This window comes from Canis lupus, chromosome 20, assembly GCF_011100685.1.
Source record: "Canis lupus familiaris isolate Mischka breed German Shepherd chromosome 20, alternate assembly UU_Cfam_GSD_1.0, whole genome shotgun sequence".
NCBI classification, from domain to species: Eukaryota; Metazoa; Chordata; class Mammalia; order Carnivora; family Canidae; genus Canis; species Canis lupus.
This window is the reverse complement of record NC_049241.1, coordinates 2,453,057-2,472,445: the sequence shown is the minus strand read 5'-3', so window position 1 is coordinate 2,472,445 and position 19,389 is coordinate 2,453,057. Positions and strand designations below refer to the sequence as shown.

General features: G+C 54.3%; 1 long non-coding RNA gene across 2 annotated transcripts; it reads right to left on the bottom strand.

Annotated features, from left to right (window-relative positions):
- Window positions 1–6,380: 6,380 nt before the first annotated feature.
- LOC102155942 lies at window positions 6,381–16,615 on the bottom strand. Of its 2 annotated transcripts, XR_005374517.1 has the most exons (4): window positions 16,509–16,615; window positions 14,669–14,850; window positions 9,541–10,580; window positions 6,381–6,824 (listed from the first exon to the last, which is right to left on the bottom strand). It is a non-coding gene; the product is annotated as an uncharacterized LOC102155942 (long non-coding RNA). The 2 variants fall into 2 exon arrangements; XR_005374516.1 differs by lacking the exon at window positions 9,541–10,580.
- Window positions 16,616–19,389: the final 2,774 nt, after the last annotated feature.

The window sequence follows — 19,389 nt, the reverse complement described above, 5'->3', positions numbered from 1 at the left end:
GTCAAGGAAGACACATCTTAGGGGGCCATTACTCAGCCCACGACAGGGCCCGGAGAGAGAACAGGGGACCAAGGGGTTGGTAAGAGGCCGGCCCATGGCCACTTCTGTCTTGGAATGCTTCCTGCTCAGCCCCTGAAGAAGAGGATGGGTCGGGGTGTCTGGATCAGAGGAAGGTGAAGAGGTGAGGGGCCGTGGCTGGGGGAGGCCCTGCGAGGTGGGGCTTTGAGCCAGCATCTGTGTGTGCAGGGGGGCAGGGAAGCAGCTGGCAGCATCCAGGCCCTGCTCAGCCCCCCTGTGTGGGACCGCAGACCTGTCCCTCCCTGGGTCTGGGACTTGCTTCTCCATTGGACAAAGCTCTTCCTCTCTTCTCTCCCCCGCCCCGGGACCCCCGCACCCCCGAGTGGGTCACCCCCAAGGCCTTGCTGCTTGCCTCCTAAGCACAGGCATTATTAGTCCCTTTGATTGAACCCTGTGAATGGCCTGGGCACAGGAGTCAGTGAAGGCTCAGGATCACAGCACAAAGCTAGTTCCAGGTGGGCATCCCAGAATGCCACAGACTTGGGGACGTCTACGGGGGCAGGATGGCTTTAAGAAAAGGTTTGAGCATAGCCTCCATCAGCATCTCAGAGGGGTCTGGGGTCCAGCCAGGGTTGACCATGCACTCAGATGACATCTCTGAGCACCCCCAGACCCCCAGTCCCCTCTAGAGCTGCCTGACTCCATGTCCCCTGCAGCTGGCACTCCCTGGCTTGCTGAGATCTGCTGGCGGAATGGGCCTCTCCTCCGAAGGGCTTGGGAGTCATGGGAGTTGGGCAGCGCTAGGTCGGGGCCACCCTGCCCGCCAACCACACTGGGCTGTCACACCCCAAAGCAGGAACCTGGCACCGCCAGCCACTTGAGCCCCCAGGCACCGTGGTTATGCCTGCGGTCACCCGAGCAGCCGGTCAGGAAACCCCTGGGGTCGTGGGGTTCTGGGTGGCAGCAAGGGTAGGTACAAGCCATCTTCTCCAGACGCTCCAGCTGCCCTTTGCCACCTTGAACCCTTGCCACACCTGCAGGGGCCTCCCCATCGCTGCACCTCCAGCCATGCGGCTCCCACCCCCAGAGCATCCTCCAACTCTTCCCCATTGCAGCCAAGGAAAGCTGCCTTCCCATGGCCGGTGGTCCCACCACCCCATTTCTCGCTCCTGTGGGACCACAGGAAACAGTCTTCAGTTGCAGATTCCTGAATGTCTCCTACCCGGCATTCGAGTTGTCAGCACCTGGAGGGCTAGGGACAGTTTCTGCTCCACCTCCAGCTGGCCCCACTTGGTGGTGACCGCTGAGTGGAGAAAGCTTTCCCCTGCATGGCTAAAGGAGACAGGGCTGGTGTGCAAAGGGTCCCCGTGTGGCTAGAGGAGGGGGAGGAGCCGGCCGGGCCTGGGTCCCTTCCCCAACTAGTGGGGTAGCCCTGGAACCTGGGCCTTCGACAAAGTCCCTTTAGGAAAGGAAAGGGAAATGGGACGTCTGGGTGGCTCAGTGGGTTAAGTGTCTTCGGCTCGGGTCCTGATCTCAGGGTCCTGGGATCAAGGCCCACGGTGGGTTCCCTGCTCAGGGGAGGAAACCTGCTTCTCCCTCTCTCTCTGCCACTCACCCTGCTTATGCTCTCTCGCTCACAGTCTTTCAAATAAATAAATAAAATCTTTAAAAAAAAAAAAAGGAAAGGAAAGCCGGGGCGTTAATTGCAAGTGACTGCTTCCCATACTTGTTTTAAATTGATATTTAATTAAAAATTTAATTATTAATCAGGCTTATTGATTACCTGCCAGTCACTGGCTGGGAGAGGCTGGCCTGTGGGTTCATCCACGGCGAGAGGGTCTGTGCCTCTTACTGAGCTGGGAGAGCGGCGCCGTCTCTGTTCAGGTTTGTTTGGCCACTGCCTCTGGTGCTGATGGGCTGGCTCTTCTCTGGGACAGCCTGGCTGAGGCGTGAGGCGGGTGCTGCTCGGATCTAAGGGAGTGCCCGGGAGTGGCGGCCTCAGGCCTCAGGCTCTCCGCTCTCCGTGGTGGCCAGTGCTGGCCCAAGCACAGCCTCCCCACTCTCCTTTCTGCCTTGGGCTCCAGACCAGAAATCTGTAGAGCTGCACCCTGGTAGCCTCTTCCTGGACATCCTGCTCACTCCCAGGGCCACGCATGAACTTGGCACCTTCCTCCCCAGATCTGATCCCCGTTCTGTGTCCCTTCTAAGGTATGGTCCCTCCAGCTGCCTGGCAGCCTGTCCAGCACCTGGGAATCATCCCGAGTTCCTCCCTCTCAGACTTGCATCCTGTGGATCCTTCCTCTCTGTGTTCTCTGCCACTACACCGGTCCAAGCCGTCATAATCTGTGACCTGAAGGAAGTAAGGAAGCAAGCCAGGTGAAGGTCTGGGGAGAGCATTTGCTGCAGAGAGCACAGCAAGGGCAAAGGCCCTGGAGCAGCAGCATTCACTAAAAGGCAAAGAATGGCAGGAGGAGGTAGGTAGGCCATATACAAAAACTCAGGCCCTTCTGAGGGCTGTGTTCTTTGTTGGGTAGCTGGGAGGCCATCACAAAGTTAGGGTCGAGGAGGGACCACCACATTCCCACAGATGATTCTGGCTGCCTTGTGGAGGAGGCCGCTGGGCGTCTGAGTGGAGGCAGGGAGCCTAGAAGGAGCTGCTGCAGCTCTCCAGGTGAGAGAGGACGGTGACCTGCATCAGAGGGATAGTAATGGAAATGGTACAATTGGTAAAATATGTTTAAAGATGGAACTGACAGGCTTTGCTGATGGGCTGGAGATAAGGGTGAGAGACAAGGTCAAGGGGACTTCTGGGTCTCTGGTGTGGTAAAATGGAGCTGCCATTCACTGAGCTGGGAGCACCATGTGAGGGCAGATCTGTGAAGGAAAATCAAGAGCTCAGTTTGGGGCAGGTTGAGCTCGACATGCATGATGGCAGCCAAGGAAGAGATACCCAGGAGGCAACCTCTCAGACACACGATTTGGGGCTCAGGAGAAAGGTCAGGACCTGGGTGAGATCACCTGGGGAGTGATTAGATATGAAGATAGGTCCAGTATCCTCGGATACTCCGAGGAGGAAGAAGGTCAGAGGAGAGTGAGGAGGAATGGGCTTCATCTCAGTCCACTGCTCTCCATTCTATTCCCTTCTGTTCCATTAGAGCTAACTGGTTACAAGAGACAGAAACCAGTCATGGCTGACGGCAGTTAAGGGGAGGGGCACACTACTGAGGGGGTACAGGCTAGGTCAAAGGAGCCAGAAATCCCAACACCTGTGGGAAGGCCAGGAGCCCAGGCAGCTCCCAGCTAGAGGGGTGCTCTCTCTGGGTTGTTGCCACTGGAGCGATCAGCTCTGACGGTGCTCCAGCCTCGCGTGAACCTGCCCAAGGGCCTGTTGGCCAAGTGCATGTGGAGGAGGGTGGGCACCATTATTACCAACACCGCCGTAGCACCACCATGCCCTCAGCCACCACCAACACTGCTGCCAGCACTATGCCACTACTGCCACCACTGCCCCTCCCCGCCCCTCTCCTGCTCATGCATGCACTCTCTCTGTCGTCATGCGCGCATGTGTGCCCATACACACATACACACACACTCTTAAATAAATAAATAAATAAATAAATAAATAAATAAATAAATACATAAATAAATGGGACGCCTGGGTGGCTCAGTGGTTGAGCATCTGCCTTTAGCTCAGGGTGTGATCCTGGGGTCCTGGGATTGAGTCCCGCATTGGGCTTCTTGCAGGGAGCCTGCTTCTCCCTCTGCCTATATTTCTGTCTCTCTCTCTCTCTCTCTCTCTCTCTCTGTGCCTCTCATGAAGAAATGAATAAAATCTTTAAAAATAAATAAATAAAATCTTTAAAATATTTATTATGAAGGCTGCCAGGCATGTGTAGAATTGGAGAAAGCACTGCCACGGATCTCCGGATGACCACCACCCAGCTTCAACAGTTATCAGCATATGGCCAATCTTAATTTCATCTATATCCTCAACCACTCCTCCAACCTTAGGCTATTTTGAAGCAAATCCCTGATATCATATTATTTCATCCATAAAGATACGATAAGGAATTTAAAAACATAACCATGATAACTTTATCACACCTAAAAAGCAATAAATCTTAATATCATCATCAAACATCTAGTTAGTATTCAAATTTCTCTAATTCCTTTTGATTTGTTCAAAACAGCTTTCAGACAAGATCCACGCACTGCATTTGACTGATACCTCTTTTAAGCTCTTAAGTCTGCAAATTCCCCTTCCCTGTGTTTTCCCTTTCACTTCATTTGATGGAGCAACGTTTTTTTTTTTCTTTTTGTTTGTTTTGTTTTGTTTTAAAAGATTTTATTTATTTGTTCATGAGAGACACAGACAGAGAGGCAGAGACACAGGCAGAGGGAGAAGCAGGCTAGGCTCCCTGTGGGGAGCCCAATGTGGGACTCCAGCCCGGGACTCCTGGGATTATGCCCTGAGCCAAAGGCAGACGCTCAAATACTGAGCCACCCAGGCTGTCCCTGGAAACTGACTATAGGATGCCCTATTTTGTAGTTTGCTAGTTGCACCCCTGTGGTGTTAACATGTTCCTCTGAACCCTATGTTTCCTGTAATTCTAGGGGCTTGAGATAGGTCTAGAGGCTTGCTCAGATTCAAGCAAGAGTTTTTGGAGTTTTATGCTGCATAGTGTTGTGTCCTTCCTAACCTACTACTCCAAAACATACCTAATATCTGATCACTTCCTTTTTGTGATATTAAGATTGACTAATGGTTTGGAAGTTCTCAGATTGGCCAATCCACTATAAAGCACCCCATATGCTTTTCATTAATAATTTTGGTAACCAGGGATCCCTGGGTGGCTCAGCGGTTTAGCACCTGCCTTCAGCCCAGGGTGTGATCCTGGAGTCCCAGGATTGAGTCCCAGATTGGGTTCCCTGCATGAAGCCTGTTTCTCCCTCTGCCTGTGTCTCTGCGTCTCTCTCTCTCTCTCTCTCTCTCTCTGTGTGTGTCTCTCATGAATAAATAAATAAAATCTTAAAAAAAATAATTTAGGTAACCACTGATCATCATGCTTAATTTCACTATTAGAGGATTGCAAAGTGGTGATATACTATCATATCCTAGCTAGAATTTTCCCAAAGAGAACTGATTATTCTGAGAAATAGTTCAGAGAAGAAATAGAAGATAGATGATTGCTTTTTCCTTAATTGAAATATTTTTTGGAATAATAAGTTTGTACCTAGAACACCCAATGTTGACCAATAAATTTTTTTATCTACCCTTCTATGCAAATGGATTTTTAGCATCTGTGCTGTATTTCAGTCTATTGCAGACTTTTTTGATGTTCAAATTGTGCCACCTCTGACCAGTGTGGGAACCTCTGCAAGTTAGCTCCTGAGTCCCGTCTTCACAACTCCACAGATTTCGATCACTCCTCTTGCATTCCGCATGCTAGACACCCAAGGCTCATCTTGAACATTTTCTGCCTTGACCTGCAGTCAGACATATATCCAATGAGCCCTGGCTCCTATGTTTGGGACATTATATTTAGAGGTCACAAAGGAGTCTACAGTGTAAAGGATAAAAAGGAGTATATCTGAATGCACTGTCCCTACCGTAGGGGGTTCAGGAAGGCAATGGAAAAATAATGGAGGCCTGAAAATGCTTCAACTTTGCTGGGAAGAATATAGTTGCATGAAACAGGAGTGTATGGTCATGGGGAGGAGGAGGAAGGCCAGCGCAAGGGCTGGTTGATACTGTAATTCCATTGCACTGATCATTGATAATTGCAATCATCCTTGGAAAGGAGAGGGGACTGGGCCCAAGGCCCAGGGGATAGATTGGCCTTAGGTGGAAGGGACAGTTCCTCTACTGCAACAGCAGAAAGGGAAGATGGATATTTCTGGGCTTGGTTGCTCTGGAGCAGGCAAGAAGGTAGACAGTGGGGGGAGCCAATATTCAAGATGGCCTCATGGTATTCAAACCTCTGTGTGGTCCCTTCCCACACTGAATAGGCCGACACATGGAACTAATAGGATATTCCGGAAATAACAGAGCATGACTTCTGATGGGAGGTCATGACAGATATGGTGGCTTCCATCTTCTGCTCTTGGGCCACTCACTCTGGAGGAAGCCAGCTGTCATGTCCTGAGGACACTCAAGTAACTCCATGAGCCAGCATAAACTTGCAGCCAGGTGAGTGAGCCAACTTGGCCACAGATGCCTCATCCCCAGTCGAGCTTTCAGGTGACAAGAGTCAACATCTTGATTGTAACCTTGGGAGAGATGGTAGGTCAGAACCACCCAGCTAAGCCCCTGGGCTCCTGACCCACAGAAACTGTATGAAATAATACATATTTCTTGTGGCTTGAAGCTGCCAGTTTCTGGGGTGATTTTCTTTTATTAGCAATAGACATCTAATAACATGATTGTTATAAAAGATGCTGGGGCAGAAAGGAAATAGTGCTCTGTTTGAATGAGTGATCCAGAGAAGTGTCTAAGAGCCCAACAGGATAAAGTCTTTCAAGTTGAAAGGATCAAGGAACCAAAAGCCCAGATATGGGACAGACTGTCCAAGTGGATATTAAAATCCTCCAGGAAGACAGGACAGCTTGGGATCCAGGTTCCAAATTCTTCAGTGAATGAGGAGGAGCTCAGGAGATGCAACATCATGGTGGTAGTGGAGGGGAGTGGATAGTTTGGCTCTCAAATGGGAAGCCTGAACTTTGGGGGTCTGTTTTTGCATGCAGAGAATGAATACTAGTCAGAATGGAGTCACGGGGCCAGGAGAAGACCAATCCAATCCTTGGCTCTGGCATGAAAGAGAATTGAAAATTAAAGTCATCATTAGCACTGTTGGCATCACTCTACCACCACCACTATCTCCGTCACCACTGTAGTCATCATCACCAGTGTCGGCAAAATCCTGACCACTACCAGATACATCACCATCACCACCGGCACAAGGGCTGTCACCAATGCAAACACCGTCAGTGCTATCACAACCACCACCTCTACCAATACGACATCATTAAACACCACCACCATCCTTGTCCCCACAAGCATCAACCACCACCACCACCACCACTGTCACCTACTCAGTGCCAGCATGGCCATCCCCATCACCACAGACATTGCCATCACCTCCACCACTACCACCTTAACAAACACCTCACAATCACCACCCTCACCTGGACCCCCATCTTCCCCATCATTGCCCCATCATCATGAACACCACCATGCCCACCACAGACATTGTTACCACCCCCACCTCCACCATCACCTATGACTGCCCTCCACAACTACCATCTCCCCCAGCATTATCACCACCGTTGATTCTAACATCACAGGGGCACAGCGCTAGAAGCCTGCCTCAATACCCGTCCCCCTTTCCTCCTTAGAAACAGGGTGCCAGATTCTTCAGCGGGCACAAGGTCACATGGAAGAAAGGTCACAATTCCCAGGCTCCCCTGTCAGTGGGATATGAGAAGAAGTGTGGGGGACTTCCAGGAAGTCTGCTCCAAGGAGGGGCAGCCTCTCACCTCCCTTTTCATCACTGTGGGCCAGGCAACCATTATTTCTCACTTGTTTTACTATGATAGCCTCTTAATGGGTCTTTTTGCTTCTCCTTTGCCTCTTGATTTCCTATAGGACCAAAGTGTCCCATGAAAAGGTAAATCAGACCATGTGATTGCCTTGCTTAAAACCTCCAGTTTTTTAAAACGCCTGGGTGGCTCAGCGGTTGAACATCTGCCTTCGGCCCAGGGCATGATCCTGGAGTACCGGGATCGAGTCCCATATCGGGTTCCCCTGCAGGGAGCCTGCTTCTCCCTCTGCCTGTGTCTCTGCTTCTCTCTCTCACTCTCTCTGTGTGTGTCTTTCACGAATAAATAAATAAAATCTTAAAAAAAAAAAAACCTTCTAATAGCTTCCCAATGCATTTAGCATAAAATCTAAACTCTTTATCCTGACCTATGAGGTTCTAAGAAATGGAGTTCCTGCATGAGTCTTTGTTCCCATCTCCCACCAGACTCCCTCTTGCTCACATTTTCTAGCTGTTTTGCACCCCTTCTGGAGTCTCTAACGAACTTATTTTTTGCTCACCACAGGGCCCTTGCACATGGTGTTCCCTCTGCACAGAATGTTCATTAAACCCCAAATTCTATATATTCTTTAGGGTTCTAGATATTTTAGAACAAAAATATCTCCCCTCCCTTGCCCCCCCCCCCCGCCCCAGCCAGGTCTAGTTTCCTGTATACCCTTGCTTCCTGGCAAGTATTGTTTGTGACAATATGCTTGTGGACTTACATGTTGACTATGTATCTCTTCCACTAGACTGGAACATCTTTCATGGCAGGGATATGTGGGTGGATGGGGGTATGCATTTACTAACTTCTATTTTTTTCAATAGCAGAAACAGCACTGGGCACATGGAAATATTTGTTGAAAAAAATAAATAAACGCTAGAGTGTGTTCATGCTGGCCCATCTCTAGAGTCACGCTCCTACCTCAGCTTCCTTCAGGCAAGTTATTAAATTGTCTCTCGAGTCAGTTTCTTCAACTGTAAAATGGGAATAGTCATGGACGTTTCCTTCTGGGTTGTTTGGAAAATGTAATGAGCTAATATGGATAAAGCGTTTAGGACACTGCATACACTTAGGGCCTTATAAATGTTTGCTGTGGCTGTTTTCATTCCTCCTGCCCACAGAGTCTGCTTCATTGTCACTGGAGCTTTTTCCCACTTTCAGGCTGCTTGGCCAGATGTTGCCCTTCCTTGGGACCTAGGCCAGTTCCCTACATCCCAGCTCCTAGAAGGCTGAGACTGTCCCAATGCCCCCCTTTACCCAATCATGCCTCCTTGGTATAAAGCTGGGCCCGGAACATGGCCAAGTTCACCACTACCCCCGTTCTGGGACATCCTTCCTTGCTCTCTTGGTGTCAGTCTCTGCGGTCAAAGCTGGCTCCACCTAAATACACCTGACTGTAGCGCTGAGGCTCACATGATGCATTTAGCAGTGTTTGCTGAATTTTTAAAATGTTACTTAATAAAAATTTAACATACTTCTTTTAAAATGTAAGTGACAGAAAATTTAAAAGCAAAATTAAATAATCATTCCCAACTCCCACCACTCAAAGCAATCGTCATCAACTTTGGAAGGAGCGTAATTCCAGACACCTCCCAGAGAGGCTCACAAATATGGAGCTCGGTCACTAGTATAGAAATGGACCATATTATGCTGGCAGTTTAACAGGGTTAAAGGATTGCCTTTAGTTTCACTTGGATTTAATCCAAGAGAAAAAAAGCTTGACATGCCACTGAAGGAACTGCTGGTCTGGATATGTGCCAATTGTCATGCTGGTCTACTCTACTGATGACGTCATGGTACTCGGACCTGGGGCAGGTTGTGCAAGCACCTTGTTATCCTACTGAGGCACGTGAGGCTTGCCCTATCAGTGAAAGTTTGAAGGGTCTCCATGCCTGGGGCATGCTGGGAACTCTCTTTTGGGGGGCGAGGACAGGCTCTTACCCTTCCCATCTCCAGCCATGAGGAAAGAAGCCCCAGCACTCAGAGGGCCCCAGGATGCGGCAAACATCACACGTGGGAATGCTGTCCCAACCCACCCATCAGGTGACTGCGTGGGTGGGGCCCGGAGCAAGAGAAGTCTCTCCAGAAGATTCAGACTGTGGTCAAGCTGCTCCACAGTCATATGATCTGCAGATCTGATGGTGGTAGACACGGCCCCAGGTGGAGCTGCTGGCCAGCCCTGGAAAGAGGTTGCTATGCGAATGCTCCGAGTGCCGCAGCAAAACTATTTCAGGAGCCGAGCTTCTGGAATGCTACAGGGACCCTGCAGGGCCTCAGCGTCTGGTGATGGGGCATCATGTGACCGTGTGACTGGACATGGCCACCATCAGATCCAGTAATCATAAGGTGGCCGGGTCCAGCAGCAATCCACCACGTGATAGACGGGAGCACTCCGGATCGCGCTGAGCACGTCTGTGCACAGGCCGCAACAAGGCGGGCTGGCCTCCCGCATTCCCACCTCTCTGTTCTGATGCCTCTTCTTCTGCCCGCCTGTAGCTCCGGGGCAGGGGTTCCTTGGGTCAACTGGGGGAGGAGGCTCGGCTCACAGATAGATCTGTAACCACATATGGACCTCCGACACCCTAAAGTCCTCTTGGAGCATCCCTAAGAGACTGGTGGAGAGACATGGTCCTGGGGCAGCGCCGCGAGGGGGACACTGGGCAGCAGTCGGTAGCCTGGCTGGTCAGCCCCTCGCTTGGGAGAAGGGAAGACCCGAGACAAGGAGGTCTGGGGAGTCAGTTACTGGGTGGGCACGGTGAGTGTGCGTCCAGCCTGGAACAGAGAGGTGAAGACTGACTTGCCTCGGGGCCACTCGAGCACTTGCACGATGAATCTATGAACACTGCAGCCACGCGGCAGGGCTGACTCGGCGCGTGTGCCCCAGTATGGCACCATGGCTGTGGCAGGTCCCCACCTTCCAGCAGCAGAGACCAACGCTGAGTTCTTGATGGGGTCACCTCTTCAAGAGACTGGCCAGCAACCTGATGGAAAGTTGGTCACACTGATCCTTTCCACCCTGGAGAGGCCAGCAACTTATCTTTACTGGAACCAAGGCCCTCTCCGGTGGCCTCCGGGCTGCAGTGCCTCCACTAGCACCGCCGCCTAGGGGCGGTGTCATTACATGGGTCTGATGGCCCTATTTCTTCAGCCAGGGCAGGTGGCTTCTCAGTCACTTTCCCATCTGCACCAAGCACACAGGAAATGATTCAAATGATTACTGACTCAATGGACTCAAGGACAGTACATCATTAGGACTATTCTGGAAGCACAGAAGAGAACCTAGGTCACTACATGTGACAGATACTTTAGGTTATTAGAGCTTCGTTCTCTCAAGGAACCCTGGTGTCCTGCACAACACTGTTTCAGACCAGGGACCATTTACCAGAAGGTGACAACAGAACATAACCACAGGTCCATTGGTCACGTCCTAGCTCACATCACTCAGTAGCAGCCCGCCTAAGAGGAATGGCCCACTGAAGGCTTAGCTCCAGTGCCAGTCTCGGACATCCTGAGGGCTGGAGGCTTGTCCTCTGCCACGCAAGAAAGCATGGAGACTAGACGACAGGTGGCATAGGGCCCTGTCACTGGAGCACAAGCAGGGGCAGAGGGAGGAGGGCCCTTCTTTCCGGCCATCATGCCCTCTTGCAGAACCCCTACTTCCTGCCCCACAATCCTGGTGTCAGCCAGACGGAGGTCCTGGTTTGGGATGGGATGAGGGGACTTGACAACTTTCGGGTGCACTTGCAGCTGTGGTCATGGCTGGGAGGAACTTACTGGTGAGGATAATCAACTCCGGCCTCTGTGAGAAGATGGGGAAGACCGCTGCCGTCCCACAGAGGGGCAGGGAGGAGTACCTCCAGAGCTCAGAATCCTCTGGGGCTTCTGCTTGTCCAGCTGTACCCAGTGACAAGGACTGGGGGCAGGAACATGGCTGGACAGGGGGAAGCAACCGAGGTCTCACACCCCTGGTGAAGAGCCAGGGCAACCTAGAGCCACAGAAGTGCTGGCGGCAGCTGAGAGGATCCAGAACAGGTGGGAAGAGATGGTGGATACCAATTGCAGCCTCAGGACCAAGCCCAGCAGGAGGGACCACGGCTCATTATACTGTTCCCTGTATTAAAATCCGACAGGGATCAAGGCCGGCTACTACCTTGAATTAGACTCTGGGACACACTGGACTTAACAGGGATTACAAATGGAGCTGAGGAGGGCTAAGGGGCGCAGGGGGGCTTTGGGTTTCTGTCCCAGAATTGGCCAATTCCTAGAGAGCTAGAGATTAAACCACTGCCCCACTCCCACCGCCGTGTGCTTTTCAAATGCAAACCAGCCAATCCAGGGCGCCTGGGTGGCTCAGCTGGTTAAGCTGCAGGAAGCTTGAAGGTTGGTCCTGATCCCAGGGTCCTGGAATTGAGCCCCAAGTCCCAGCCTGTTTTTCCCTCTCTGCTGCTTCACCTCCTTGTGCTGTCTCTCTCTCTCTCTCTCATCAAATAAATAAATAAATAAATAAATAAATAAATAAATAAATAAATAAATAAATAAAAAAAACCCAGCCAATCCAGAGCCCACAGCCCGGCCACCTCCAGTGAGCTCTCACAGAGGGGCCCCTAGCCCCGCCCCCGCCCTATCACCGGCCAGGTCCCAGACAACTCAGGACTGCCCTAGGCTCCAGACACTGCTAAAGTGATTCAAACCAGCCACCTCCAAGCGTGCTTACCTGGCTTACCTGTCCTCTCTTGAGGAAGCCACAGGAAAGGCTCCCCAGTCACCACTGCCCCAGTGCTTCCCCAAGCGACCCCTCAAGGTGCGGTGTGCCCCCTCCTCTGGGAACTGCAGCTGTCTTTTCAATGATGGCCTTACTGGGCCTCATTTTTGTTCTTTTTCTTTTTTAAAAATATTTTATTTATTTATTTTAGAGAGTGCGTGAGACAGCACAAGCAGTGGAGAGGGAGAAGTAGGCTCCCCACTGAGCAGGGATCCCCATGTGGGGCTTGATCCCAGGACCCTGGGGATCATGACCTGAGCCAAAAGCGCATGCTTAACGGACTAAGCCACCCACGCACCCCTGAGCCTCAAATTTTCTACTAAGACACTCTTTTGAACCATGGACTGTACTGGAACTTCTGCGGCCCACCTCCAGGGCTCCTGCCCAGGCACATCCCAGCCACAGTGCTGCGGTGACCATTCCCTGCTGTCCGACCAGCCTTGCGAGGGTGCAGGCTGATGCCCCAGCATGAGGACCACCTGCGGGACCTGCTTGGCTCTCAGCTACAGGAACTCAGAAGCACAGAGGCTCCTGGGCCACCTGCAAGCATCGGGCTGGAAGCCTCCAGCCATGTGTCCCCTTTGGCCCCTCTTGGGTTGGGGGGGATGGACAGTTTTCATTACTTTCCTCGAGGTTCCTCAGATGGCCCATTAGAAATCGTGGTTCAATAATGCCTCTGTTTGTTGGTTCCCCCCCAACCCCCCTATTCCCTGGGACCACCTTCCTTAGAGAGGGAGATGAACGCAAACACACCCCATTTCTCAGGCTCTGCCTTTCCTGAGGTTGGTGCTGAGAATGAGAGAAATCTGTGTCTCGAGGAACTGAGGGCCCCACAGGGGGCTCTTCCCTATGAAATGAGGCAACCAGAGCTGCAGCCTAAGGCTGTGAGGATCCCAGAAATTCACAGGCCACAGTCCCGGCAGGAAAGAGGTGACACTCAAACTAGCAGCAGGGTTTCACAGCGGGGCTATTTGTAGGGCCTACTGAGGACAGGAGAAGTTGGCCCATGAGAACCAAGCCCATGATGGGCCCGCTGGTCCAGCCAGGCCCTGGGGACTTCCAGGAGTCTGACAGGCACGGAGGCAACCTGAATGTGGAATCCCGAACAACCTCACACCCGGGCAACCCCTGCCAACGCTGCCTCTTGGCTTTAGAACCTCATCGTGTGCCTGCATGAACTCTTACCTGCAGTACGGCCTGCCTGGGCAGCCTCAGGCTCGTACTACTCCACCCCAGGATCGCCTCTTTCTGGGCCACCTCTCACGGGCAGTCAGGGGCAGGAGGTACAGAGAGGGCACCTGGGTGGGGCCCCAAAAGCTGGTGACAGCTGCGACAAGATGGGTGCAGACACTGTCCTGCCTCTGAGGCAGGCTGTGCCTGGGCCACCCGCTAGCCTTTGCCCAGCTTGGGTCTCCTGCCCAGCCCAGCCGATCTGCACACACCTTATCTCGGCCATCCATCGAGGGCCACCTGGACTAACCAGTCCTGCCAGAAACTGGATCTGGCCATAAAGGCCCCTCCCTGGAGGTGTGTGTGAGATAAACCCCCACCTTCCACTGGCCTTTGCCTGAGCCAGAGGGCCAAGGCCTGGGGTGGAGGTGGTGGATAGCTTGTTCCTCTGCCCCCTCCCCGCGCTCCTCTGTAACAGGCAAGGTTGTGTGAAGTCTCTCTTCCCACCAACCACTCCTGCCTGGGATGGGGACGCCTGGGTCAGCTATCAGAGCTGGGATGAGGGAAGGTAGAGGTCAGGGGGTAGGGCCATTGGGGAGAGCCTAGGACCTGCCCCAACACCAATTTTTCTTTGTTCAAAAGGGAAACTGAGGCCTAGATTGCTTTTCATCTCCATTTGTAAAGACCCTTAACAACTCATCACATTTTCCTTCGTGTAGAACCATCCGCTGGTGTACTCTTAACGTGCCCAGAGGTGAAGGACCTGCCTATTGCGGGCTGATGCAGAGGGGATCAGTGGGGCTCTCATTCTCATCTTCTAGATGAGGAAACAAGTCAGTTGTCCAAGGTCACATGTGGCCGAGCTGGGAGTGAAGCTCCCATCTGCCTGCAGAGCTGTGCGCTCAGAGAGACTTCCAGAGGCTCACCACCATAAATAAGCAGGCTCACCCACTTGTCCTGTTGGCTCCTTTCAATGATAAATTCCTGGAAGTCCAGTCATTGGACTAAAGCTCCCATAGGATTTTGAGCCTGATTCTTACTGACAAATGGTGTGCCAGTCGTGGTGCCCACGGGACCTCACCGCAGAAGCAGGGAGAGGGCCCCAACCCCACCACTGTCCGTGTTCTTGCTTTTTACCTGGTTGGTGGGAAACTATGCCATGTCACTCTGTTTGCACATCCAGGACTCCAAGCAGCTTGTCTATGCTTGTTGGTTGTTTCTGTATCTTCTGGTATGAATTCCAGGTTTCCATTCTTTGCAGGCAGAGACAAGGCTGAGAAGCCACGAGTTCCCCTGCTCTCTGGCCTCAGGCTCCTCATCTGTATAATGGGGAGACAGGGTCCTCCAGGGAGGATGCCAGGACAACAGCCCCTCCAGGCCCGATTCCAGCTACCGGAATGCTTCTTTTCCCCAGTCTAGCCCCAGGCCGGACTCCTGATACCAGGTAGTAAATAACTTTCCATTTGGTCACCTCTGTTTTGGTGAATCTTTTGCCCTGGGGAAAGCGGGCGTGTCCTTAGTCAAGGACCCATACCAGCTACCAGGAGGGGCAGGGAGTGGTGCCTCCCTGGCAGGGAGTCCTGCCAACTTGAGCTTCTGTCACTGTGTGCCAGGCATTGACACCTCGCATCAGTCTGCCTCCTTGCAGCTCGGAGGCCACAGCATCACCCCGTTATCCCTGCCCTCCAGTCCCAGCCCTCAAAGTACAGGTGGGAAGACTGAGGCTGGGGTGCACAGCAATGGGGTCCCAAGGACCCACAGTGCCTGCAGAGGTCTGGATGGCAGCGGGCCTGGTCCGCTGGTCTGGCTGGGTGGTGCACACAGGAGCCCCGGGTGGGGGGTGCTGCCCCTGAATGTGTCGCACACTGCGGCAGGGGAGCTTCGGCCTCTGCTCCCCAGCCTCGGGCCCCAGCGCCCGCAGATTCCTTTGCCTGGAATGCGAGGAAGCAGACAGGCCCAGAGAAGCCCAGCGACCTGAGCATGTGGCCCAGCATCAAGGGGATCAGTGTCCCCGCGGCGGGAGGATAAAGCGGGTCTTCCCCGCTGGCCTGGGCCAGATCCGGGCGCCGAGACGCCCCCCCCCGCCCCAGGTCAGCGGCGGGTGCCGGGGCGCTCGGCCGAGTGCGGAGCGCGGCCGCCAGCGGGCCATCTGCATGACAAAGGCGCGGCCGGCGGGGGCGGGGGCGGCAGGGGGCGCCTGGCCCGGCTGAGCCTCGCCCCGCCCGCAGGCCCGCAGCTGCCCCGCTAAGCCTCCGCCCCGCGGCCCGAAGATTTGGGGGGCGGGGGCGGCACGCGAGCCCCGGCGCTCAGCTGTGTTTGCTCGGGGGCCGCCACGCGGGGCGGCGGGGCTGCGGGCGGGACAAAGGCCCGAGCCGACCGACCCCGCAGGTGGCGAGGGGGGAAGGGAGGGCGCGCCGGGAGCGAGGGGGGCGGGGGGGCCGCGGCGGCGTCGGGGGAGGGGGAGGCCCGAGCCGCGGACGCAGGCCCCTCGGCAGCCAGCCCGACCGTGCACGGGGCCTCGCGTCCCTGCGCCGCGCCCCGGAGCTGCCCCCCAGGCTCCCTTCCTGCCCTGGGACCCAGGACGACAGACGGCACTGGGGTCCGTGGTTCCAGGCCGCTGGGGGCCGCTGGCTGCTCGGAGCCGTTCGTGCTTCCACGCGCCGGCTGCCGGGACCCTTGCGCTCACTTGCTCTGCACTTGCCGCCCTCCCATTGCCCCCAGGACTCACGGAGCCCCGCGCCTCTCACTCACGGTGCGCCCTTCGGCCCCTCTCCCCCAGCCTCCTCCCTGCCGGTGCTCCCCGCATCCCCCCCAGCCCCCCAGCATCCCCAGCAGCTTTCTCCACCTCCCCTCCCAGGAAAGGGCACTTCGGGCTCCAGGTGCCTGGACCAGACCCGGCTGGGCCCTGGCGTCCTTGGCGGTGCCGCCGCACCCGCTCTGCTGGCCTGACCTTCCCGAGCTATCCAGTCTAACCAACCTCTGCCAGGCCCGCCGCCGCCGGGGTCCTGCCCCAGAGCCTCTTGCCCGGACTATTCCTTCCTGTTCTCCCTGCTTCCGCCCCAGCAGCAGCTAGAAGGATCCTGTCAAAACCAAAGTCAGCCCTGCTGACCAAACCCTGCCCAGCTCCACACCCTCCCATGGCTCTCACCTCACTCAGAGGAAAAGCCAGAGCCCCCACAGCAGCCATGAGGCTCCGCGGATCTCCCGATCGCCCCCTCCTTTCCCCCTGACCCCCTACAGTCCACTCCAGCCACACACCCCTCTCCTGGGCAGGCCTCAGGGCCTTGTCACTTGCCATCCCTCTCTTGGAGCGCATGGCCCCCTCATTTCTTTCAGGTCCCTTCGGGCCTTTACTCAGATGCCACCTATTCAGTGCAGCCCTCCCTGGCCACCTGGTCTAAAATGTCACCCCCAACCCCCAACTCGTCTTGCATCTTTCTTTGCCTTATGTATTCTTGGCCCTTTTTGCTCTGTGGCATTTCTACATGTGTGCCTGCTCCCGTTGTGGCTCATTTTCTGTGTCCTGTGGACTGTAAGAGCCACCAGGGCAGAGATTTTTGTGTTTTCTGTTTGCTGTCATGTCCCCATCCCCCAGAGTTGGCATTGTCTCGGACACACAGCACATGTTTGATAAATATTTGCTGAGTGAAGGAAGAGTGAAAGCATCCAGTCCCCCGTGGTAACCCTGTAAGGTAGGCACCATTATCTCTATTTTTCAGTGTAAAGCACTGAAGCCCTGAAGGAGCAAGCAACTGGCCCAAGATCACAGGGCCAAAAAGTAGGGGGAGGGGTGGCAGGATTTGAATGCAGGCCCTCATTTCCTTTTATTTATTTTTTAAGATTTATTTTATTTTATTTTATTTTATTTTATTTGAGAGAGAGAGAGAGAATGAGTAGAGGAGGGGTAGAGGCAGAGGGAGAAGCAGACTTCTGAGCAGGGAGCCCCGATGCGGGGCTTGATTCATGACCCTGGGAGCATGACCTGAGCCGAAGGCAGACAGTTGATCGACTGAACCACCCAGGCGCCTGGGGCCCTCACTTCCTAGTGAGGTCTCCAACCAGAGGCCCAGAGGCTAGTTAGGGCCCCCAAAAACGTTTTGTGTGGCTTGAGCAGTTTCAGAAAAAATTGAGTCCATTTTAGCCATTTAAAAAAAACAGGTTTGGGGGCACCTGGGTGGCTCAGATGGTTGCTTAAGCAGCTTAGGTCATGATCCCCCCCCCCTCCTGGAATCTAGCTCCACGTTGGGCTTCCTACTCAGCGGGGAGTCTGCTTTTCCCTCTCCCTCTGCCCTCCCCAGCCTGTGGCTTCTGCTCTCCCTCTCTCTCTCTTTCTGACAAATAAATACATAAAATCTTTTTTTTTTTTTTTTTATGATAGTCACAGAGAGAGAGGCAGAGAGAGAAGTAGGCTCCATGCACCGGGAGCCCGATGTGGGATTCGATCCCAGGTCTCCAGGATCGTGCCCTGGGCCAAAGGCAGGTGCCAAACTGCTGCGCCACCCAGGGATCCCCTAAATACATTAAAAAAAAAAAATCAGAGGGCTTTATGCAAAAACCTAAGCCTCCAGCTTTTCTAGCAACATTGAGATGTCTGGCCACTCCGGGTCCTCAGTCACACAGGACTAGAGCTGAGCAACAGTTTCCCCTCAGATGGGGGTGTGGGCTGCCTTATTTGTCCCAGTCTCCACCAGGCTGCTTCCTGGCCAGGCCCTGCCAACCCTCGCCCTGCCCAGGCCTCCTTCCTGTGAGCTTTCAGTGTTCCAGGCCTCTGCCCTTGGTGGTCCCTCTGCCTGGAATCCTCTCCCACAATTCTTTGCTGAGCTGCCTCCTTTTTGTCACTGAGGTCTCAGCCCAAATGTCACCTCCTCAGAGAAGCCCTCCCTGATTGCTCTGGCTCATTCTCATGATCTGAAATTACATCATTAATCTCTTTGGTGCCTGCATACTGTCTGCCCCTGTGGAATGGCTGCTCTAGAAGGACGGGGCTTGGGTCAGTCTTGTCACATGTCTGCGACAGCACCTTCACCTCCAGGCACTGGGTGACTGACCCAATGAGCAAAGGAGTGAGTGGAGGACTGGCCTGTAGCAGCCTCTGCTCTGAGTACCTCCCAGGCATCAAACCCTCCCGTGGGTGCACAGGAACCCTCTGCAGGGTTCACGGGATTGCTGGGACCAGATCACAGTCCCCTTGCTGGGGGGACAAGACGCCTCAGTGGTTTCCAGCTCTGTGACGACCTCGAGAGGCATGGGGGACCCTCTCCTTCCTCCGGCTCCCTGGGGTCTTACCACCGACTGGGGACTCTGAGTCTTCTGAGTCAGCTGAGCGACGCTGCCCTAGGTCACCCCCCTCGCGTTCCAGATGCAGCTGAGCCTCTACTTGCCCATTGGCCTCGCCCCAGCAGGCCCCCCGCAGCGCCACCTTCCAGGTCTTGGAGGGACAGCTGGCGGGGGCTGGTGAGGCTGTTTCAGTCCTGGCTCCGTTCACTTCTCCCCGTGTGACCACTCTGTACGCAGCCCCCCCCCCCCCCCCCGCCCTTCCCGAGGCTGGTGAGACCTGTAGGCGCTCAGGGCAGGGGTGGCTCCCACCCCGCGCACAGCTGCGCTCACTGACTGCGCCGCAGGAGGAGCAGGTGGATGGCACTCTTGGAGCCCCCACCGGTGACTGACTCACCTGCCGCCTGCGCCCCTCTGTGCTTACTTGTGTGGGTGCTCGTGGGTGATGATGTGATCACATGCTTGCAGGTGTGTGCACGTGCACACATGAGTGTGCGGCCTGGGGGTGTGAGTGACCGCGTGCTTGTGCGACACGGCGTGGGCGAGGTGCCTGAGTGGCCCGGCCGGTCCCCGCTGGCCAGCCT